The sequence below is a fragment of the Kogia breviceps genome, chromosome 3 (assembly GCF_026419965.1).
Source record: "Kogia breviceps isolate mKogBre1 chromosome 3, mKogBre1 haplotype 1, whole genome shotgun sequence".
Lineage (NCBI taxonomy): Eukaryota > Metazoa > Chordata > Mammalia > Artiodactyla > Physeteridae > Kogia > Kogia breviceps.
Window position 1 is genome coordinate 36325455 of NC_081312.1, and position 25850 is coordinate 36351304.

Sequence of the window (25850 nt, forward strand, 5' to 3'; positions counted from 1 at the left end):
GCTACTGTGAAGCAATCATATCAATTACACTAGGCTACCATAAAGCAATAATACTGCTGCCTCTCTGTTATCAATGCATGAACTGTTATAGCTGTAAATAAATATGAATTTCTTTTTCATACTATCTTTTCATTTTTGATGTCTAGTGTTAGTATCAGGTATTACATCTACAGTGTTTTGTATCATATAAGACAATATTGATGTAGGTGCTGACAGACAGTTCAGGTTCATCTTGTAAACAGACAATGTAAACTTACGATATTTACTTAGAGGATTTTCAACTGCATAGGCTGGGGGGAGGTGTCAGTGCCCCTGAACCCTGCATTGTTCAAGGGTCAACTGTATTAACAAGGGCCATAGGCAGAAGTTCTGATCCTTCACCCCAAAAGGTTAAGAGAAAAAAATTTTTTAAATTATACATGGCTAAAAACCTACCACAATCTGAGAATAAAGACAACTCTCAAATGTCTGAAATCAGCTGTCAGGAATTTACTACCTACAGATTAATGGAGTTCTCAGGAAAAAAATTTATGCAGAGAATACTAAGTGCCAGACACTGTGTTGGACACTGAAGATAGCACTAAACAAACTGAACTTATTAGTCAATGGCCTTAAGGAGAGTCCATGATGGATCCAACACAGTCTAATTCAACAGCAAGTTGAAGGTATTACTTCTGGGTTCCTCCATCTAACATCTGTTCTAGGGTATTTTTCCTGCCTGTCATTTAGCCTCAGATTAGCATGCTTTGGCAATCCCTATTCTACTTTATACTCCTTTTCTCCTCCAGATTCTAGAATAAGGTCTATTTCAGAGATTTTTTTTTTTTCCAGAGATTTTTTCTTTAACTTTTTTTTTTTTAGTGATTTCATGGTACTCAAGTTTTTCTAAAATTTTAATTATATTTATAATTTTATCACAAATCTATTATCACTTCATCAACCAAAATTTCTCTTGAATTCTCAATTTAATTATCACGATTTATATTTTCCTTTAACAGGTTACAATGAAAAACAGCAAGCCTTAAAATAAATGAGTTCTTAATTCTTCATTTTTAAAGTGTTAAAAGGTATTCCTTTAGCATGCAGAAATATTTTCCTGGCACAGTCTTTATGAAAATGAATTAAAGTTATTTATATTTCACTCAAATCTGACCCTTGCTAGAGGAGTAAGGAGGAGGAGGGGGGGGGGAGGAGGAGGAGGAGGAGGAAGGAAAAAAAAGGAAAGGAAATCCTCCATTCATCAAATACTTATTGACCACCTACTCTTTGTGTCAGGAGGTATATTTTAGGTGCTCAGGATATGTCCTAAGGGGCTGGCTGGAAAGAATGGCTCAGTGTCCTTACCCCTGGTTTCATTCCCCTTCATCAGAATCTTGCTCTGGGATATTTATCCCCTCCTTTGCATGCCATAGGACTGGCCCAACTATGAACAGTAGAAACTCTGAGAACAGGAAAAAGGAGCAGCAGTTTTCCTGGTTTTAGTCAGGCACTCCAGCCTTTAACAGCACATACATAGTTCAGGCCCTGTGCATTTAGGCATTTAATAAAGGTTTTCATGAAAAAGAAGAAAATAGTCCCTCATAGAACTTTCATTCTAGCATGAAAATAATCAATAAACAAACATACACATATGTGTACACACACACATGTATACACACATATGTGTACACACACACGTACACACACACACACACAGAGGGGGAACAAGAGTGTTATACATAAGCTAATATGACAAAAAGTTACAAGATATTTATTTTAGACTGAGTAATCAGGAAAAGCTTATCTGAGGCTGGCAATTAATACAATCTTCTTGATAAAGTGTCACTGTAGAACACTATTACTCCACAAATTCTGACATTAATTTAACGATATGTATGAAAAGTACCATTGTAATTTTTTTTTTCGCCACACCACGCGTCATGTGGAACTTCCCCCACCTGGGTTCGAACCCGTGCCCCTGCAGTGGAAGCATGGAGTGTTAACCACTGGACCAACCGGGAAGTCCAACACTGTATTAATTGACTAACCAAGTATTTCTGTAAAGCATTCTCTAGAATCTAAAATTAGATCAATTAAAAACTCTACTTTCAATCACAATTAATCAAACTGTCAAGTAATCTACTGGTATGTAAAAGAATCAAACGTTTTTAAGCCATCCCCTTTCCCACATAGCACTTTTTTACAACTCCAAAACTAAAAAGTGTACACAATAAATTAAACTATCACCAAAGGATAACTCTCAGGATTTTTAAGAACATACCTGTATTATGAAGCACTACTACTACCTGGTAGTAGTGCACAGGAAGTAATAAATATTTTTAAAATAAGATTTATCTTCTATTCTGCAATTGCCTATATCATATTCCCTCAAGTCAGGAACTCAGAGCCTAAAACACAGTAACACCATTGTTCTAAAAATCTAAGTGTCTAAGATAGATACTATCTAGGGTGGAGGGTAGAATATCTCTTTTCAGAACATTAAACATACAAACAAAGGTTTCTGTGACTGTTAATGCATTTCTAACCTCCACTGCCCAAGAAAAAAGACAAAGAAAAATCAAAGCCATAAAGTGTTTGACTATCATCAGGCCCCCTTAGAAGGTCCCTCAACATTTTACAGACCTGGTTATAGAACCTAGACTGAAAAGTTTATAGGAGATACAATCTAGACTTGACTACATTTGTCTCTTGACTTTTCTGCTGCCTTCATCAGTTATCACTGATAACATCTATATTTTTTAATACAGAACTTAAAAAAAAAATGACATCTCATCTCTCCCTACAGTTTGGCAACACAGTTCAGATTCCTCTAACTTACCCCAAGTGAGTCAACTTACCCAGACTAGAAGCTGTGAAGAGTTTCTCTCATCAACCCTTGCTATATGATTATGCCTACGTCATACAGGGAAACCTAACCAACCTGTGGTCTCATTCTATGACAGAATTTAAACATAAACCAAGTGCCTGCTTTTGCTGTACTACTCTTTTACAATATTAGAGCTCTTCAAAAAAATTTCAGCACTAAATTAGCTTCAGGTCAGAAAGACACACCCAGAACAGGTCATTCTATAAACAATATTCTCTATATAGGTACATATGCAAAGAAATAGAATGAACTGTCTTATATATTTTGCTAAAGTTAAAACAATGCAAAAAAACATGCTCAATGAATAAATAACTAAATAAAAAGGTGCTTCCTAGAATCTAGTCTTGGCAAACTCAGCATCTAAGTTAACTATCCAAGCACAGCTAGTAAATCCAAATCAGGAATCAGACCACATCTACCTTACTCCATAGCTTACACTCTCTAGAGCAATTCTGGAACTCACATAAACATCCTAATTGACCTGAATGCTCACAGAAGTACTAAGAATCCTCAGGAATAACAACAAAAAAAAGTGCTTATATTTAACTAGAGAAAAGCTTTACATCTAGGTTGATTTTTATTTGGAATAAGTCTAATTATAAAAGTTCAATCATATTATCATGCATAAAATAATAGTTACCAAGAAACATAAAGAAAGGGAAAACACAGGGTAACCATTCATAACTAGAACTTGAATTATCGGAATACTTTTTGAAAATGAGGGTAATTTTATTAAGTTTTTGTGACACAGTCACTTTTTTTCTCTTGAAAATCATGCCTAAAACTTGATCTAATCTCCCATCTTAAATCTGTAAGGAATATAAAGTTGTCCCCAGTAAAAACAAGTAACATCTAGTAAAAGTAGCAGCGGCAGCAGCAGCAGCAGTAGTAGTACAAGGAACAGGAGGAGTAGGAGTAATAGTGTTAGAAACAGTATTGTACTAACAACACAGTAGTAATAGTAATGGAAGAGGTAGATGCGGTAGCAGTAGTACAGCAGTTATAGTAATATTACTAGTAAGCATAATATGTCAAGAAAAATATAATTTTGCTTTGTTGATCCTGAACCATGTAAAATATCAGGGTCCTTGTTAGAAGCAATAATTCTTTTTCTACAGATCCATAAATGAAGGCTATGGTACACTGTAACTTAACCAGAGAAGTCTAGAGTTGAAGAAACTTTGGAGAACAGGTACTTGAATTTTAGCTTTAAAAATATCTCTGCAATCAACTCAACGGTCATCTCCTTCAAGTGCCATTCTCAAACTCCTTAATCTTCCACTCTGGGGATATCATTATTCCCTCCCTATGTTCACAAAGCATATTTTACATGAGCACAGTTCCCTATTTGTCATAACTGTAGAGACTTGTGTCTTTCCTTTGGATTTTTGCCTCCTCAAGACTTTAATTCATATCTTATCCATGTGGTTGTCTCTGGCATTCAACAGAGTACCTGAATCACCATAAAAGTTCAATTAACAACTGTTCCATTTAAAAAACATTCAATTATCTAGTGTATAATTTACAATGAAAATTAACTAATGGTTGCTGAGAAGTTGCTGAAGAATGTGCATAAAGAATTAGGTGGGTTCCGAATTATCAGACTCAGTAGAAGTTTCTATAAGTTTCTGTTAGTACTGCCTTTCCATTCAAATGACTAGACTCAATTCAACTCTAACCACAAAGTGACAGGTCAGAGGAAAAGTCAGAAGACTACAGAGAAATCTAATAAGGAATCCTAACAAAGATGTCAAATTAAACCCACAAACATGAGGTAAGAAAAAATCCAATTTGTAAGTACAACATAAAATATTAAATTATTTGACTAAAGACAATTTACAACCTAAGGATGAGAGTCTAGAATACCAAGTTTGACATATCTAAGAGATCATTTTTATCACCTAGTTACAAATTTTCAATTTTTTCGACTAGAACTGTGTGAATCACTTTAGCAGTATAAGCCCTAAAGCATTGTTTTCTAATCATATGAGAAAAAAAATCCATTTTTCAAGATCCAGTAAAAGTTAAGTAGCCCTGTGGGAGAGAACATGAGATACATAAAATACTCCTTAAAAGAAAGATAGAGAAACTAAAACAGAGACTGAGACCTCTAAAAATCCAGGCAAGGAAACAGCACAGAGAAAAGCTAAACCAAAAGACATGGAAAAGCTAGGGCTTCCCTGATGGTGCAGTGGTTAAGAATCTGCCTGCCAATGCAGGGGACGTGGGTTCGAGCCCTGCTCCGGGAAGATCCCACATGCCGCAGAGCAACTAAGCCCGTGCGTCACAACTACTGAGCCTGCGCTCTGGAGCCCGAGTGCCACAACTACTGAAGCCCACGCGCCTAGAGCCCCTGCTCTGCAACAAGAGAAGCCACCCAGTGAGAAGCCCCGGCACCGCAAGGAAGAGTAGCCCCTGCTCGCCGCTTAGCCCGTGTGCAGCAACAAAGACCCAATGCAGCCAAAAATAAAAAATAAATAAATAAATTTATTAAAAAAAAAAAAAAAAAGACATGGAAAAGCTAAATGCACACACAGTTCACCACAGTGATAGGTCTCATCAACCTAATAATACCTTTCTCAATGAAAAAAAATTACTATTAAAAACACAATGATGCAGAATGAGAAAACGTACTACTAATTGCAAAAAGAAAAGCACAGATTTAAAAATAAATTATGATCACAACTATGTAAAATAATCTATACAAAGAAGGACTAGAAAGCACATATACCCACATGGTAACTATAGTCATGTTACACTGGTGGAATTAAGGGTGATTCTCTTATTTTAAGAAGAAGTTGTCTAAATTTTCTCCAACACAGAATTTTTTAATATGAATGTTTTGCAAAACAAAATAAAGAAAACTACATTTTATGTATAATTTAGACCAATTTCTCTTTTTATGTCTCAATTTCTACCAAGATATTTAATACTCGTGATGTGCATTAAGTTTTTTACCACATCACAGAAAATTTAAGGATTAACATTACCCTATTCTACTCATAAAAATAATTAGCAATGTACTAATTAAATTAAGACACCCAGTCTAAATAAATAGGTCATCCAATTAATTGGTTCCATAAATACAAAGTATCAGCACAAGGTTTTAATAACCACTCTTAGCATCATCAGTATATTTATCAGAGTGCAAATTAGTATAATTTGACATGACCTTATTCCCAAACAGGCTGTAAAAATCTGGTAGTTTTTGTAAGGTATACACGTATAAAAATGAAACTTTGACTATCAACATAGGAAACAAAGGTGGCTGTCACCCCCAAATACACTTGCCAACAGAATAATAGTAAATGGGCTAAGAACGAGCCATCTCACCAATAACGGAAGTCAGTCCTAGTATCAACTTCCCTCTGGAAAAGTTCTTTACTCATTCTTGCAAATTACAGTGCATGACCTCAAAATGTACAAACCTGATGCCAGAAGTAAATCACATTCCAAATGACTAATACTGCCAAATCAGACAAAGCGTTTTATACCAAGTCTTTACCATTACGAAAATGTGGAAAAGATTCAAAGCTAATCTTCAATCAGGTCCAGCATGTAAAGAACTTGGAATTCATCAGCCTTGTCCTTACAACAATAAAAAAGCTGAAAAGAAAAAAAGAAAATCAACCACTCTTCTTAAATCTGTCAGGGAATTGAAGCCAGAGAGCAAACCTCTAACCTGAAAACTAGAGAGAGAGACAGGTAAATACAGAGAATAGCAGTGTGCAAGAAGCAAAAGCCCAGGAAAATAAACCCTCAGATGGAGCCAGTATTAGTAGGAACACTTTAAACAGTAAATGACGAATTGCTGGAGACTCAGTGTAGACTAGCTTAGAAGGAAAACCTGTGAGGGGACTCAGTCTTTGAAAGGTCCTCACAGTTTCTTGAGTTTTACCTCCAGAAGCCCTACCATGTTTTCAACTGTGATAATCTGAGAAAAATCTCTTTGTTTCCAGCAGGGGGAGGGGAAAAGTAATCATTTTTAAATATACCCAGAGCTCTCTGTTCTTAAAAAGGACTGCCTGAAAAAAAAAAAAAAATTATCTTAACAGAGCCTAACATACCAGGACTTTACCGTGTCTAGCCAACCTGAGATAAAGGAAGTACCTAATTCCAGCTCCCTCTACCCTTCAAACAGGGGAAGAGACACCCAAATCAGGCTTAAAAAACTGAGACCTAGTCACAGTACTACAGAACTCCCACCACCTTACCTCCACATCACTATAACTCCTGTACAATAACAGGATTACAGGTAAAGGAACTTCAAATTTGAGACCCTATTTAAGGATTCTCTACGTAACCCAAAGACAACACAGCAGACCAAAACAAGGACACTATAAGAAATATTAGCCTCTGACACCACAGCTACAGCAAATAGTAAATGCAGCCAAACTCCTAGTCAGATAAACATAAAACCTCACACTAAAGGCCTATTTACCTCCTCTTTTTTATCTAATATATCATGTCTGGATATCAACAAAAAAATTACAAAGCATTGTAAAGGCAAAAAACACAATCTGAAGAAACAAAGCATGCCTCAAAACCAGACTCATATACAGCAGAGGTTTTAGAATTATCACTGGGTTAAAAATAGCTATGGTAAACATGCAAAGGGCTCTAATGGAAAAAGTGAACAACATGTAAGAACAAATGGGTAATACAAGCAGAGATATGGAAACTCTAAGAAAAGATCAAAAGGAAATGTTACAAATCAACAACAGTATAACAGAAAAAGAATGTCTTTGGTAATACCACACCAAACCAGATGCAGGAAGCTCAGTGTACATCAAGCAGGATAAATACTAAAATACTTACACCCAGGCATATCATAATAAAACTACAGAAGAATAGATGAGAAAATCTGAAAAGAATCAAGAAAAAAAAAACAGAGAGAAGGAAAAATAAACCCACCTAGAAAGGAGCAAAATAAGAATTACATTGAACTTCTTTTCAGAAACCATGTAAGCAAAATGAGTAGAGTGAAATACTGATTGTTAAAAGAAAAAAACACCAACCTAGAATTCTGTATCCAGCAAAATTATCCTTCAAAAGTGAAAAAGAAATACTTTTTCTGACAAACAAAAATTGAGAAAACTGAAAACCTACTGACCTGCCTTGCAAGAAATGTTAAAAGAAGTTCTTCAGACAGAAAGAAAATTACATAGGTCGGAAACATGGATTACATAAAGAAATGATGAGCATAAGAGAAGGAATATAAAGGTAAAATTAAATCTCTTATTTTTCTTATTCTTAATCTAACAGACAATGTGTTCAAAGCAATATATTTTGTGATCACAGCTTATAGATAAATTAAATGAATGACAGAAATGCCATAAGGCATGTGAGAGAGGAATTGGGAATACTCTGTTAAAAGGTACTTGTAGTATTCATGAAGCAGTGTAGTGTTATTTGAAAATGAACTTGGATAGCTATAAATGTATAATTGCCAACTCTGAGCAACCACTAAAAAAAAAGTTTTTTAAGAAATATAATGATATACTAAGATAGGATAGAAAATGGAATAATATAAAATGCTCTCCACCTGCCGATGCAGGGGACATGGGTTCGTGCCCCGGTCTGGGAAGATCCCACATGCCGCGGAGCAGCTGGGCCCATAAGCCATGGCCACTAAGCCTGCGCGTCCGGAGCCTGTGTTCCGCAACAGGAGAGGCCACAACAGTGAGAGGCCCGCAAAACGCAAAAAAAAATAATAATAATAAAATGCTCAATTAAAATGAGAGAAACAGAGTGGAAAACCAAAAAGAAAAATAAAGAAACCAAGAACAAGGACTAGAAAACAGTTAAAAATATGGTAAATATTAATTCAAGTATATCAATAATTACTTTAAATGTCAGTGATCTAAATATACCAATTAGCATGAAGCAAAAGACAAGACCCAACTATAGGCTTCTGCAAGAAACCCATTTATAAAGGCATAGATATATTAACGGAAAAGGGATGAAGTAAGATACACTATGCTAACACTAATCAAAAGAAAACTAGAGTAGCTATATTAATTTCAGAAAGAGCTGATTTCAAAGCAAGGAAAATTTCCAGCAATAAGGAGAAACAGTATATAATGATAGAGGGTCAATTCTCCAAGAAGATATAACTATCCTTATATACGTACAGCTAACAACAGAACAAAATACTTGAGGTAAAAACTAGCAGAACTGCAAAAAGAAATATACAAATTCACTATTATATCTGGAGATTTCAATACCCCTCTATGAGTAACTAACAGAACCACTAGGCCGAAAATCAGTAAGAATATCATAGAACTGAATAGCACCATCAATGAACTGGATCTAATTGACATCTATAGACTACTACATCCAATAACAGCAGAATACACACTCTTCTCAAGGTCAAAGGGAACATTCACCAAGACAGACTACATTCTGGACCAGGAAACACACCTTAACAAATTTAAAATAACACATTATATGAACTATGCTCTCAGACCACAATAAAATTAAACTAGAAAATAATAACAGAAGATAGCCAGAAAATCCCCAAATATTTGGAGAGTAACAACATACACAAATAATACATGAGTCAAACAAAGCGCTGAGAAATTTTTTAAATTTTTTTTAACTCAATAAAAATGAAAATAAAGCATCAACATTTGTGGGATACAGCAAATGCCATACTACATTTTCTGTCTGAGAGAGAAACTTCTATAACACTGGATGCATATATTTAAACAGAAGAAAGCTAAAGTCAATCACCCAAGTTTCTGCCTTAGGAAACTAGAAAAAGAAGAACAAATTAAGTTCAATATAAGCAGCAGAAAAGAAATAATAAAAATCAGAGCAGAAATCGGTGAAATTGAAACAGGTAAACAGTAGAGAAAATCAACAAAACTAAAAGCTGATTCTTTGAAAGGATCAACAAAATTAATAAACCCCTAGCCAAGCTTCCCAAGGAGAAAAGGAAAAAAGAAGCAAATTACTAATATCAGATATGAAAGAGGGGCCATCACTAGCAATCCTACAAACATTAAAATGATAATAAAGAAATATTATGAATAGCTCTATGCCCACAGATTTGCTAACTTAGAAAAAATGGACCAATTCTTTGAAAGACACCATCTACTGAAGCACACACAAGGAGAAACTGATCATCTGAATAGGCCTGCACTGATCAAAAAAACCGAATAAACAATCATCTTCCAATAGAATATTGTAAGTTGATTATACTTCAAGAAAAAATAAAGATAAGGAAAAAAAGGAAAAAAATGTGTTCAACATGGTCTTTTCTTCCTTCCTTCCTTTTTTCTATAGAGCTGCATGAGTAGCTGTGGAGGAGGGGAAGGGATTCCTCTAGGTTCTCAAGCATCTATAAATCAAAAAAATAAACACTACATAGAAAGTGAAGACTGTGAACCATAAAAGAAATCAAGTACATCCATACCCTACATCATGCTCCCTTAGGAAAAGGTTATTTCATTTTCTGAACTCAGCTGAGACAGTGCAGCAACAACACATTCTTCTAACTTTAAATGAATTAACTGACCTGAAGAATGTCTCCCTTCTAAATACAATATTCAAACTGAAAAATAAAATATGTAAGTCAGAGAGATGGGCTAATTCCATATTTACCTAATATCTTCATTAATGATCTTCACCCAAGTAAACAAAGCATAAATTAAGTCAGAATACATTCACAAGTCAGAATCTATCAGATCAGCACTTAAAGCATTCTATTTCTTTTTTCAATTTTTTCATTCCAACAAATGAATACCAATATGGTATATGGCAGACACTCAACAATTACAGAACTTTAGAACCTGAGAGCTAGAAAGGCCCTCAGAGATCATTCCTCTTCTCTTCTTCCAGACCTCCCATTTTACCCATTGAGAAACTAACAGCTGGAAAAGACAGTAACTTTCCCAAGCTAGTTAACAGCAGGACAGAAACTAGAACCAAGGCACCTTGATTTCCATATTGGTATTCTTTTCACTACACATCATGCTGTTGTCAAGAACTCTGATGAGCCTGAGATTCCTACATTCAAGCTAAGCAAACAGCCATGACAGTTTCATGGATACTGAGAACCAAAACCATCTAGCCACACACAGATTGAACACTGAGGATCGAAACCATATACTTCTTGTACTGCATTGAATACTGTCCCCTGCCAACTTTATAAACACTGGAACATGTGAATTTGACCTTGTTTGGACATAGAGTGTTTGCAGATGTAATCATGGTAACGTGAAGTCATACTGGATTAGGGTGGGCCCTAATCCAATGACTGGCATCCTTATAAAAAGAGGAAAATTTGGACACAGATACAGAGTGAAGATCACCATGTGAAGATGGAGGCAGAGATTAAAGTTATGCTGCCACAAGCCAAGAAACACCAAGGCCTGCTTAAAAATACCAGAAGCTAAAAGAGAGAGGAAAGAATTCTTCCCCTAGAGGCTATTATTTTAAGCCACCAATTGTGTGGTAATTTGTTATAGCATCCCTAGGAAACTAATACACCTACACACACACACACATCTTTCTGTGTACATTAGCCTGACTCTACTAGTCAAATGCCTTCATTAGCATACTCTACTATTCCAGGAGATTCTTGCAGGGATATAACGTGATTGTTCATTACAGAAGCTTCAGGAAAGACGCATCAACTCTTCAACAGAAAGCATCAACAGTTTTTAAAATCCTTGCATTGCTGTTTTGACCAATTCTACTGTAAATTGTTATATCATGATTCTTATTCAATCTTTTATTTTTATTTTTTGGCGGTACACGGAACTCTCGCTGTTGTGGCCTCTCCCCTCTCCCGTTGCGGAGCACAGGCTCCGGACGCGCAGGCGCAGCGGCCATGGCTCACGGGCCCAGCCGTTCCGCGGCATGTGGGATCTTCCCAGACGGGGGCGTGAACCTGTGTCCCCTGCATCGGCAGGCAGATTCTCAACCACTGCACCACCAGGGAAGCCCCTTATTCAATCTTAATCAAGCCCAATCACCACCCCTGCAAACTCAAATTAAATCAAACTTCAAATGCTAAAATTTTTACCTTGACTTTGCCCCTCTAAGGCACTACCAAAGTTCTGTCAAGGTGGTATTCTCCTTTACTGCAGTAAGCAATAAACTCAGCTTTGTTTTATCAATAGGTTGTTTTAGTGATATCTGGTGAGCCAGCATCAGATAATCCTGGCAGAAAATATGACACTCCTGGGTCACAGACAAAGAAAAGTTTACTACTCAAAACAATAGCAGTGTATCATCTTTTGCATTGGTTCCCAAAGCTCTAATCCCTAAAGGGCAATACAAGGAGAGCCAGGTGATGCCTGCACACACAGTGAGTTAAATTACAGGAGAAGAAAGCTGAAGCTTATGAAACATCAATATTTTAAAGGAGTTGCAAGCAAATGTACCCCACTTACTCCCCAGAGGGATTATCTTGAGTATCCTAGACTGCAAGGAAATCTGCCCTCTGTCCTTATGGTAATACTATTTCTATCTTCCCAGGCTGTTTGCTATGCAAATTTCCTTGAGAAGATTGCCCTCAACAAAAGCTACCAATGCCTCTGCTCAGAAAATGTGCTGAAGCACAAGAGACTCATGGAGAATCATCTCCCAATAGGTGTCTCCTCTGTCCTAAGGGGCTAAAGATAATAACTTCAGGATGAAGTTAGTGTAATACAATGAGTAGAAGATGTTCCAGGAAGAAAAAAATTTAGAGCAAAGAGGTATACTTCCTGTATAACTTAAAACCACTTTGAGTCTCTTAAACATGGTTTTAACTCTCTTAACATGGCTTTACATAAAATATCCAAAAGTAAATAACTATATGTTTGATTCCTATTTTTATTTTAAATTACTCCATTTCTTGAACAAGTTTCTTTTTTGCTAATTTTCTAGGCTTAGTAGTGCTCATGAAAAAAAGAAAACTGTTTGGTATTTCTGAACTTCACCAATTATGCCTGTAAATATGATTATTAAATGATATCCTCCAGAGCCAAATATAATTCACATTTTAGGGTCCTTAGATTTTAAACAAGAAATCTAAGGTCCATATCTATCTAAAGTTTGTAAAAATGTGGGTCTTATTTAAATAGTATACATTTTAAATTAAACCAAATAAAAATTTTTGAGGCTATTGAAAAATAAAAAATAATTTCTTAGATTTTTCTAGCTATATGTTCAATATTAGCATACTTTTTGCATCTGTTTGAAAATTAAGATCATATCTCATACCATTTCAATAGTGACCTGTTTTAACTTTAAATCAATTGAAAAAGAAATTAAAACTGAGTTTTGTAAATCAACAATTTTAAATTGAGCAATTTAACTTTATTCCAACCCTAAGATCAAGCAATGATCCCATGAGGAAGAGAGGCAGGATGATGAGTAAAATGAGCACTACATAACATGTCTCCAGCTATCTGTGTGACTAAAAGCATATCACCTCACCTCTCTGGGTCTCCATTTTCCTATTTACAAAAAAACAACAGGCATTAGACTAAATGTTCAAGGTCAATTTTGCTTAAGAGTTCTATAAGGAGTACAGCTTTCACAGTTCTGATTCTATTTTCTCATGATTTCAGAAAACTGACTTCCTACTTCTTGCCCTGACAATCTTGAAGAATCCATGGATGAAATGTGCTCTAGTGAACTCAAAGTAGCCCACTAATGGGCTGGTGGGACTAAGTCATTCATTCGGCAAGTAATTATACTTGCTGTAGGAATACTTACTTCAGAAAGCACCAAAATCTAAAATGATCCTTGCCATCAAGAAGTTCAATCTTCTATTTGAGAACTCAGAAGTAAGTATGTACATGAAATTCTAATAAACTTTAGGAAATATATTATATTTGTCTTAAAAATTTATGCCATGCTCTTTGGCAAATGGAATCTGTATTGCCAGATGCTAGTTATTCAGACCTTTCCTAATATTTGGCCTTCAGTAATATTTTTGATGTTGTATTATAAAGTTATGCCAATTGATTTTCACGCCCAACCTTGGTCCTCTTTATGTACATTTTTAAAATAGGAGAATTCTTATAAATACTTGTCTTTTCTAAACAGGTGTCTCTCGGAGCTACCTGCATTGTGAGGATTAACTATATAAAAACCTGTAGATTTCTGATCTAACTGTATACTCAAGAAAGCTACCTGATTTTTCAATAACAGGAAACACCATAAGTTTCAATATACCCCCTGTCTAATAATTTTGCATCACCTCTCTTTCTTTACTCAAAATGAACATAAATTTTAGGTATCTTCCCCTACCCACAAGATCTGTTAAATTTTTTCTAGTTTACTTTTAATGACATTTTAAAAAAGAAATGCAACCCCAACCCAAAAAGGCAAACAAATCATCATGGTCTCTTAATAACAACAAAAAGTAACATTCTTTTAATAAAGAATATATAATCAGGGCTTCCCTGGTGGCACAGTGGTTAAGAATCCACGTGCCAATGCAGGGGACATGGGTTCAAGCCCTGGTCCGGGAATATCCCAAATGCCAAGGAGCAACTAAGCCCGTGCACCACAACTACTAAAGGCCGCGTGCTCTAGGGCCCACGTGCTGCAACTACTGGGCCCACGTGCCACAACCACTGAGCCCACGTGCCGCAACCATTGAGCCCACATGCCACAACTACTGAAGCCCACATGCCTAGAGCCCGTGCTCTGCAACAAGAAAAACCACCGCAATGAGAAGCCTGCACACGGCAACAAAGAGTAGCCCCCGCTTGCCGCAACTAGAGAAAGCCCACAGCAGTGAAGACCCAACGCACCCAAAAATAAATAAAATTAAATTTAAAAAAAATTTTTTAAAGAATATATAATCACATTTTTATTTTAAAATTTATGGCTCCATAGTAAACAGTGGAACTTATTCCTGAATTGTAAAGAGAGAATAACATACAAAAATTAATGCATTGGGTTGGCCAAAATGTTCATTCGAGTTTAAGTAAAAATAAAAGAAACATTTTTCATTTTCACCAAGAACTTTATTGAACAACATATTCATTAACCAAGCGAACTCTGCCCAACCCAATGATATGCCACATCAACAAAATAAACGAAAAACTCACATGATCATCTTGATGCATAAAAAGCTTTTGACAAAATACAACATTCTTTCATGATAAAAACACTCAACTAAATAGGAATAGAAGGAAACTACCTTAACATAATAAAAGCCATGTATGAAAAACCCACAGCAAACATCATACTCAATGGTCAAAGACTGAAAGCTCTTCCTCTAAGATCAGGAACAAGGTAAGGATGCCCATTTTCACCACTTCTATTCAATATGGTACTGAAAGCTCTAGCCAGAGCAATTAGGTAAAAAAAAGAATACAAGGCATCCAAACTGAAAAGGACAGTTAAATTATCTCTGTTTGCAGATAATGTGATCTTATACATAGAAAACCCTAAAGATTCCACCAAAAACAGCTGTTAGAACTGATCAATGAATTCAGCAAAGTAGAAGGACACAAAGTCAAAGACAAAACTCAGCTGCATTTCTATACACAATGAACAATCTGAAAAGAAAATTACAAAAATAATTCTATTTACAATAGCATAAAAAGGAATAAAATACTTAGGAAATAACTTAACCAAGGAGGTGAGAGATTTGTACAATGAAAACTACAAAATATTGCTGAAAGAAATTAAAGAAGACATAAATAAATGGAAACACATCTATGGTCATATACTGAAAGACTTAATATTGCTAAAATGTCAATACTACCCAAAGCAATCTTAAGATTCAATGCAATGCTTATATCGAAATCCCAGTGACTTTTGTACAAATAAAGAAAAACCTATCCTAAAATTCACATGGAATTTCAAGGGACCCTGAATAGCCAAGACAATCTTGAAAAAGAACAGAAAAACTGGAGGATTCACACTTCCTGATTTCCATATTTTACTACAAAGCTATAGAAAACAAAATAGTGTGCCAATGGCATAAAGACAGAAACAAAGAGCTTAGAAGTAAACTCTCATACATATGGTCAAATGATTTTTGATAAGGGTGTTAAGACCATTCAATGAGAAAAAAGAACAGTTTTTTGAACAAATGGTGCTGGGAAAACTGGATATCCACATACCTAATATCATACACAAAAATTAACTCAAAATGGATAAGTACTTAAATGTAAGACCTAAAATAATAAAACTCTTAGAAGAAATAAAGGGCAAAAGCATCATGACATTGAATAATAATAATTTCCTGGATGGGGGACACCAAAGACATACATAAAAAAAGTGAAAAACAAGACAAATTTGATTTCATGAAAATTAAAAATTTGGGGCATCATAAGATACTACCCACAGAGTAAAAAGGCAACCCACAGAATAGGAGAAAATACTTGCAAGTCACATATCTGATAAGATATTATTATCCAGAATATGTAAGAAGTCCTAAATATCAACACAACAGCAACAAAAACAACAAAAAACCAGCACAACTCAAAACTGGAAAAAGGATGTGAAAAGACATTTCTCCAAAGAAGATATATAGGGCTTCCCTGGTGGCGCAGTGGTTGAGAATCCGCCTGCCGATGCAGGAGACACGGGTTCGTGCCCTGGTCCGGGAAGATCCCACATGCCGCGGAGCAGCTAAGCCCGTGAGCCATGGCCGCTGGGCCTGCGCGTCCGGAGCCTGTGCTCCGCAATGGGAGAGGCCACAACAGTGAGAGGCCCGCATACCGCCAAAAAAAAAAAAAAAAAAAAAAGAAGATATATAAATTACCAATATGAAATGCCATGAAAAGATGCTCAGTGTCACCAATCATTAGGGAAATGCAAATGAAAACTACAGTGTGATACCACCTATTAAGATGGCTACTTTAAAAAATAAATAAATAATAGAGAGATAAATAAATAAATAAACAAACAAACAGAAAATAATAAGCATTGGCAAGGATGTGGAGAAGTTGGAACCCCTGTGTATTACTAGTGGAAATGTAAAATGGTACAGCTCCTGTGGAAAACAGTATGGTGGTTTCTCAAAAAATTAAAAACAGAATTATCATATGATGCAGCAATTTCACTTCTGAGTATATACACAAAAAGAAATGAAAGCAGGGTCTTGAAGAGATCTCTGTACACTCATGTTCACAGCCGCATTATTCACAGTAGCTAAAACATGGAAGCAACCCAGCTAACCATCAACTGATGAGTGGATAAAAAAATGTGGTATATACATACAATGAAATATCATTTAACCTTAAAAAGGAAGGAAATTCTGCAATATGCTACAAACGGGTGAACCCTGAGCACATTATGCTAAGCGAAATAAGTCAGTCACAAAAAGACAAATACTATATAATTCCACTCATATAAAGTACTTAGAGTAGTCAAAACAATAAAGTATCATGGTGGTTGCCAGGGGTTTGGGGGAGCTGAGAATGGAGAGTTACTGTTTAATGGGTATAGAGTTTCAGTTTTACAAGATGAAAAGTTATGGGGATGGATGGTGGTGATGGCTGTACAACAATATGAATGTATTTAACACCACTGAACTGTACATTTAAAAATGGTTAAGAAGGTACATTTTACGTGCATTTTATCAAAGGAAAAAAAAAAAAAGTATGACTGCAATAATCACCCAAAACTAGAAACTCCCCAATGTCCATTAGACGGTGAATTGATAAACTAACAGCAGTATATCCGTACAGTAGAACGTTACTCAGCAATAAAATAGAATGAACTACTGGTACACACAACATGGGTGAATCCAAAATGCATTATGCTAAGTGAAAGAAGCCAGATTTTAAAAGCTACACACTAAATGATTTCATTTAAATGATATACTGGAAAAAGTAAACAAGGACAAAAAATAGATCTGTGATTGCTAGGGATTGAGGTGGAGAGAGAGGTTGACTACAAAAAGGCACCATGAGTGAATTTAAAAGATTATGGTAAAGAATATACATTTGTCAAAACTCACAGACTGAACAAAAAGACAAATAAATAAAAATTTGAGTGTATAAATGAAATACGAACAAGAATGAAACTTTTAAAAGCTACTAAAAATTTCAAAAAAATTTAAGATGAGTTGTTTATTTCAGCACCAAATATGCCACACAACAATGCCAAAAGTTGAGTGTACCATATTCAGCCACAACTTGTTTTATCTAGCCCTTACTTTAAAGTAAAAAACTATCAAATAGGAAATAAAATATTTTTCCATTTTATACACTGCAGATTGTACATAGTAGGTAGCACAGTAGGTACATAATTCAATAGTTTAGATTGACTTGGCTCTTCTACTTCACTGTTACATACATATGTAGCTTTAAATACAAAATTATGAATTTCTCAAAATATTAACATATAATTGGAACAGAGAAGTACTGTCCACAAAATCTACTAACCTGAATTTGATCAGCTTATCAATGAAGGCAATAGAGCCCTTTATTGTGAATGGAAACACCATCAGGGTCATGGGTGCTCTCTTAGCAAAAGCAGCAACCTAGAACAAATAAACAAACAAACAAACAAACAAAATATATATATATATATGAACTTCAGCCCCACTCAAACTTCAGTTACCATTATTATACTTTTTTTAAAAGTCCCTTTTTTTCCCCTTATGTAGCCAGTCATAACACATAAAAAGTTTACATATTCACTTATTCTGAAAGCTGTGCCTTTCAAATCCCAATAAGGAACAGGTTTTCATTTTGCAAATTATATTCAAACACAGTAACACTCAGTGTCTTAATTTGCTTCATAGTTCATTTTAAAATAAGTCAGCACCTATAAAACTTGCCTTGTGAACACAATGTTCTTTAATTCTGTCTACTTCTTAATATACAGGTCAATCAGAAACATCTCTCTTTTCGGACCAATGCTCAAAATCTTCTACATCCGCACACCTCAATTAGCTCTACAACTAATTTCTGACTATATTCTATACAAACTTCCATTCAAGCCAATTTAATTTGCTTGCTTTCCACAGAACAATTTTGTCTTTCTCAGCTGTAACCCTGTAACACAACATTCCTTCCCTTTAGAAGATGGACGTTTTCTCCCTTATCCTCTTTGTCAATCAATGGACATCCGTCAACTTTCTCAAAATCCAGCCCCCATTCCTCCCAGAGAAATGATATAATCATTCTGTACTCTATCAATCTCCGCAAGAATATTTTGCTGCCTTTTATGTCATCTCATGTAGTATTCTGATTAGCAACACTGTCTCCTACTTCTTTTGTCACTGCTTTTCCATCATCTAGTACCATGTTTGACATATAGAAAGTAATCACTATGACCAACAAGTGAAATGGTCTTAATGAAGGTTCACACATATGTTCACTGAGTTTGTACATGTGTGCAACTCACCAAGTAGAAAAACTTAAAAATAACATAAAAACACAATACACTCTATAGAAACGTGTTTCTGCCAGTTAATTTACTGTTGTTACAACATGAGATTATTCTCAGATTGACATTATTATTAATTGTGAGAAGCAGTCTTTCTCCAATGACATCAAAGCCTACTGAAACCAATTTCTGGTGATTAGAAGTAATATAGAAGTATCATCACCAGCTCCATCTCTTCAAAAGTAATCCAACTATTTTCGTTTTAAATTGCAAGAGTCAAAAATTAATCCTGAGACAGAAGAGTCTAAAAAAACATTTAATGAGTAATTCCAAACCAAAACTAAGCACATTTGTATACTGCCTTACTATTTGGGAGGGTGCCTGCCAGACACTGGTGGGGGACCCTGATGCCCAAGGAGATGGGAAGAACCCCCAAGTGAACCAGTAGGACCTGGGGGGACTGAGCGGGACGAGAAATGGAGGCCGACAGGACCAGCGCTCCTGAGGGGTGGCTGAGATGGGGGAAGGGTTCCCACGCCTGGAGGGACCCCTGGGGGCTCCAATAAGGGGGGAGCAGGCCCAGCGTTTCCCCTTCCCAATCAGCTGGGAAAGTGCCCTGCTCTGAGGGTCCTATACCCTCAGAGGTCCCCTCCGGGCCGGGTGGTCCTTGGGGTGAAGGAGGGAGAGAACAGGAGAGGCAAGTGGGAGGGCCCCTCCAGGACCAGAGGAGCAGAGGAAAGGAGCCGAGGGTGTCTGCCCCAACCACTCAGGCTCAGGGAGCCTGATGGGCAGTCCCCCACCTTCCAAAGCAGCCTCCAAGCAGCGTGGGCCCTGGGGGCATAGGAGGGAGGGCAAGGAGATCAGGAGAGGCAGCTGGGAGGGGACCTCCAGGACCAGAGAAGAAGGAGAGGAGTGGAGGGCATTTGCCAGGAAGCCTGCTAAGGTGGGGTCGCCCTCCCTTGGAGACCAGGGGTGTGAGGCACTCCTGGGCCTCTTCTATTCTGTTGAGCCTAAGCCCCACCCCCCACACCTCCCAGGGCCTTTTCCAGCCCTGTGGGCCCTAAACATTGGCCCCACCCATTGCCCAAACGTCACCCCTGCTTATGCCCCACCCTCCACAGCCAAGGCCTTTCCCAACTTTTCTTTTTCCTCCTCCTCTCTTTTACTACTGTGGTTCTGTTTTACCTTCCAATTCTTGTTTCATCTTTATTTTTTCTAACATATCTGTTAGTTCCCTAGTCTAATTTTATTGTTTACATTGTTATTGTTCTCCCCCCCTTTTTTTTTTTTTTTTTCATTTTTCTTTCTTTTTCTGAACATGTTTTAAGTTTACTAAGTATTTCTTTTTTTTTTTTTTTTAACATCTTTATTGGAGTATAATTGTTTTACAATAGTGTGTTAGTTTTCCCTCTACAACAAACTAAATCAGTTATACATACACACATGCTCCCACATCTCCTCCCTCTTGCATCACCCTCTCTCCCACCCTCCCTATCCCACCCCCCCAGGCGGTCACAAAGCACAGAGGTGATCTCCCTGTGCTATGCAGCAGCTTCCCACCAGCTATCTAATTTACATTTGATAGTGTATATATGTCCCTGCCACTCCCCCACTTCGTCACAGCCCACCCCTCCCCCTCCCCATATCCTCAAGTCCATGCTCGAGTAAGTCTGTGTTTTATTCCCGTCCTACCACTAACCTCTTCATGACATTTTTTTCCCTTAGAGTCCATATATATGTGTTAGCATACGGTATTTGTTTTTCTCCTTCTGACTTACTTCACTCTGTATGACAGACTCCAGGTCCATCCACCTCATTATAAATAACTCAGTTTCATTTCTTTTTATGGCTGAGTAATATTCCATTGTATATATGTGCCACATCTTCTTTATCCATTCATCTGTTGATGGACACTTAGGTTGCTTCCATGTCCTGGCTATTGTAAATAGAGCTGCAATGAACATTTTGGTACATGAGTCTTTCTGAATTATAGTTTTCTCAGGGTATATTCCCAGTAGTGGGATTGCTGGGTCGTATGGTAGTTCTATTTGTAGTTTTTTAAGGAACCTCCATACTGTTCTCCATAGCGGCTGTATCAATTTACAATCCCACCAGCAGTGCAAGAGGGTTCCCTTTTCTCCACACCCTCTCCAGCATTTATTGTTTCTAGAGTTTTTGATGATGGCCAATCTGACCGGTGTGAGATGATATCTCATTGTAGTTTTGATTTGCATTTCTCTAATGATTAATGAGGTTGAGCATTCTTTCATGTGTTTGTTAGCAATCTGTATATCTTCTTTGGAGAAATGTCTAGTTCTTCTGCCCATTTTTGGATTGGGTTGTTTGTATTTTTGTTATTGAGCTGCATGAGTTGCTTATAAATTTTGGAAATTAATCCTTTGTCAGTTGCTTCATTTGCAAATATTTTCTCCCATTCTGAGGGTTGTCTTTTGGTCTTGTTTATGGTATCCTTTGCTGTGCAAAAGCTTTTAAGTTTCATTAGGTCCCATTTGTTTATTTGTGTTTTTATTTCCATTTCTCCCCCCCCTTTTTTTTTTTTGCCACTCCACTCGGCTTGCAGGATCTTGGATCACGAGCCAGGGATCAGGCTGAAACTCCTGCAGTGGGAGCTCTGAGTCCAAACCACTGGACTAACAGAGAACCTCAGACCCCAGGGAATATTCATCAGAATGAGGTCTCCAGAGGTCATCGTCTCAGCACCAAGACCCAGCTCTACCCAATAGCCTAGAAACTCCAGTGTTGCAAGTCTCAGGCCAAACAACCAGTAAGACAGGAACACAATCCCACTCATAAAAAAAAAGGAAAAGAAAATGAGACAGCAAAATAATGTATCACAGATGGAGAAGCAAGGTAAAAACGTACAAGACCAAATAAATGAAGAGGAAATAGGCAATCTACCTGAAAACTAATTCAGAGTAATGATAGTAAAGATGATCCAGAATCTCAGAAATAGAACGGAGGCACAGACTGAGAAAATACAAGAAATGTTTAAAAGAGATCTGGAAGAACTAAACAAAAACAAACAGAGATGAACGACACAATAACTGAAATGAAGCGATCAATAACAGAATAACTGAGGCAGAACAACAAATAAGTGAGCTGGAAGACAAAATGGTGGAAATAACTGCCAAGGAGCAGAATTTTTAAAAAAGGATGAAAAGAATTGAAGACAACCTCAGAGACCTCTGGGACAACTCTAAACACACCAACATTCGAATTATAGGGGTCCTAGAAGAAGAAGAGAAAAAGAAAGGGTCTGAGAAAATATTTGAAGAGATTATAGTGGAAAAATTCCCTAACATGGGAAAGAAAATATTCACCCAAGTCCAGGAAGCACAGAGAGCCCCATCATACAGGATAAACCCTAGAAGAAACACACCAAGACACATATTAATCAAACTAACAAAAATTAAATTCAAAGAAAAAATATTAAAAGCAGCAAAGAAAAAATAAAAAACAATAAAAGCAAAGAAAAATAAAAAATATACAAAGGAATCCCCATAAGGTTACCATCTGATTTTTCAGCAGAAACTCTGCAGGCCAGGAGGGAGTGGGAGGATATACTTAAAGTGATGAAAAGAAAAACCTACAACCAAGATTACTCTACCCAGCAAGGATCTCATTCAGATTCCACTGAGAAACCAAAAGCATTTCAGACAAGCAAAAGCTAAGAGAATTCAGCACCACCAAACCAGCTCTACAACAAATGCTAAAGGAACTTCTCTAAGTGGGAAACACAAGAGAAGAAAAGGACCTACAAAAACAAACCCAAAACAACTGAGAAATCATAACAGGAACATACATATGGATAATTACCTTAAATGTGAATGGATTAAATGTGCCAACCAAAAGACACAGACTGGCTGAATGGATACAAAAACAAGACCTATATATATGCTGTCTACAAGAGACCCACTTCAGATGTGGGGACACATACAGAGTGAAAGTGAAGGGATGGAAAAAGATATTCCATGCAAATGGAAATCAAAAGAAAGCTGGAGTAGCAATACTCATATCAGATAAAAAAATACTTTAAAATAAAGAATGTTACAAGAGACAAGGAAGGACACTACACAATGATCAAGGGATCAATCCAAGAGAAATATATAACAATTATAAATATATATCCAGGCAACATAGGAGTACCTCAATACATAAGGCAAATGCTAACAGCCATAAAAGAGGAAATTGACAGTAACATAATAATAGTGGGGGACTTTAAACACTTCATTTACACCAATGGAGAGATCATCCAGAAAGAAAATTAATAAAGAAACGCAAGCTTTAAATGACACAACAGACCAGATAGATTTAATTGATGTTTATAGGACACTGCATCCGAAAACAGCAGATTACACTTTCTTCTCAAGTGCACAGAGAACATTCTCCAGGATAGACCACATCTTTGGTCACAAATCAAGCCTTGATAAACTTAAGAAAACTGAAATCATATCAAGCATCTTTTCTGACCAAACTGTGAGATTGGAAATTATTTTCAGGAAAAGATCATGAAAAACACAAACACATGGAGGCTAAACAATATGCTACTAAATAACCAAGGGATCACTAAAGAAATCAAAGAGGACATCAGAAAATACCTAGAGACAAATGACAACAAAAACATGATGATCCAAAACCTATCCGATGCAGCAAAAGCAGTTCTAAGAAGGAAGTTTATAGCATTCAATATCACCTCAAGAAACAAGAAAAACCTCAAATACACAATCTAACCATACACCTAAAGCAAGTAGAGAAAGAACAAAGAAAACCAAACTCAACAGAAGGAAAGAAATTGTAAATATCAAAGCAGAAATAAATGAAATAGAAACGAAGAAAACAATAGCAAAGATCAATAAAACTAAAAGCTAATTCTTTGAGAAGATCAACAAAATTGATAAACTCTTAGCCAGACTCATCAAGAAAATAAACGGGACAATACAAATCAATAAAATTAGAAATGCAAAAGGAGAAATCACATCTCACACGGCAGAAATACAAAGGATTATAAGAGACTACTACAAACAACTATATGACAATGAAATGGACAACCACGAAGAAAAGGACAAATTCTTGGAACGGTACAGTTTTCCAAGACTGAACCAAGAAGAATTAGAAAATATAAACAGACCTATCACAAGTAATGAAATTGAAACTGTAATTAAAAATCTTGCAACAAACAAAAGTCCAGGACCAAATGGCTTCACAGGCAAATTCTACCAAACTTTAGAGAAGAGCTAACACTTATCCTTCATCAAACTCTTCCAAAAAAGTGCAGAGGGAGGAACCCTCCAAAATTCGTACTACAAAGCCACCAAATCATCCTGAAACCAAAACCAGAAAAAGATATCACAAAAAAATTACAGTCCAATATCACTGATGCAAAACTCCTCAACAAAATACTAGCAAATACAATCCAACAACATATTAAAAGGATCATACACCATGATCAAGTGTGATTTATCTCAGGAATGCAAGGATTCTTCAATATATGCCAATCACAATGTGAAATACCACATTAACAAATTAAGGAATAAAAACAATATGATCATCTCAATAGATGTAGAAAATGCTTTTGAAAAAATTCAACACCCATTTATGATAAAAACTCAATAGAAAATGGGCATAGAGGGAACGAACCTACCTCAACATAATACAGGCCATATATGACAAACTCACAGCCAACATCGCTCTCAATGGTGAAAAACTGAAAACATTTCCTCTAAGATCAGGAACAAGACACGGATATCCACTCTCGACACTCTTATTCAACATAGTTTTGGAAGTCCTAGACACAGCAATCAGAAGAAAATGAAAAAAAAGGAGTACAAATTGAGAAGAAGAAATAAAACTGTCACTGTTCGCAGACAACATGTTACTATACATAGAAAACCCTAAAGATGCCACCAGAAAACTACCAGAACTAATCAATGAATTTGGTAAGTTGCAGGATACAAAATGAATGCTCAGAAATCTCTGGCATTCCTATACACTAACAACGAAAAATCAGAAAGAGAAATTAAGGAAACAATGCCATTTACCATCACAACAAAAAGAATAAAATACCTAGGAATAAACCTACCTAAGGAGGTGAAAGACTTGTACTCAGAATAAAACACTGATGAAAGAAATCAAAGATGACATAAACAGATGGAGAAATATACCATGTTCTTGGATTGGAAGAATCAATATTGTGAAAATGACTCTACTACCCAAAGCAATCTACCGGTTCAATGCAATCCCTATCAAACTACCAACAGCATTCTTCACAAAACTATAACAAAAATTTTTACAATTCATATGGGTTTACACAAAAGACCCCAAATAGCCAAAGCATTCTTTTTTTTTCACATCTTTATTGGAGTATAATGCTTTACAATGGTGTGTTAGTTTCTGCTTTATAACAAAATGAATCAGTTATACATATATATATGTTCCCACATCTCTTCCCTCTGTGTCTCCCTCCCACCCTCCGTATCCCACCCCTCTAGGTGGTGACAAAGCACTGACCTGATCTCCCTGTGCTATGCGGCTGCTTCCCACTAGCTATCTATTTTACGTTTGGTAGTGTATATATGTCCATACCACTCTCTCACTTTGTCACAGCTTACCCTTCCCCCTCCCCATATCCTCAAGTCCATTCTCTAGTAGTTCTGAGTCT

General features: G+C 36.4%; 1 protein-coding gene across 7 annotated transcripts in view; it reads right to left on the reverse strand.

Moving 5' to 3' along the window:
- Window positions 1-25850, reverse strand: part of FUT8 (fucosyltransferase 8) — a 350097-nt gene that overhangs the window by 258442 nt on the left and 65805 nt on the right. For 6 of the 7 annotated variants that reach the window (XM_059059069.2, XM_067028315.1, XM_059059067.2 and 3 more), the window contains one exon: window positions 18223-18320. The gene's annotated coding sequence lies outside the window, so the exon portion shown is untranslated. Of the gene's footprint in view, window positions 1-18222; window positions 18321-24833; window positions 24978-25850 lie in introns of those variants that run through there. The other variant, XM_059059070.2, reaches the window with a different exon arrangement.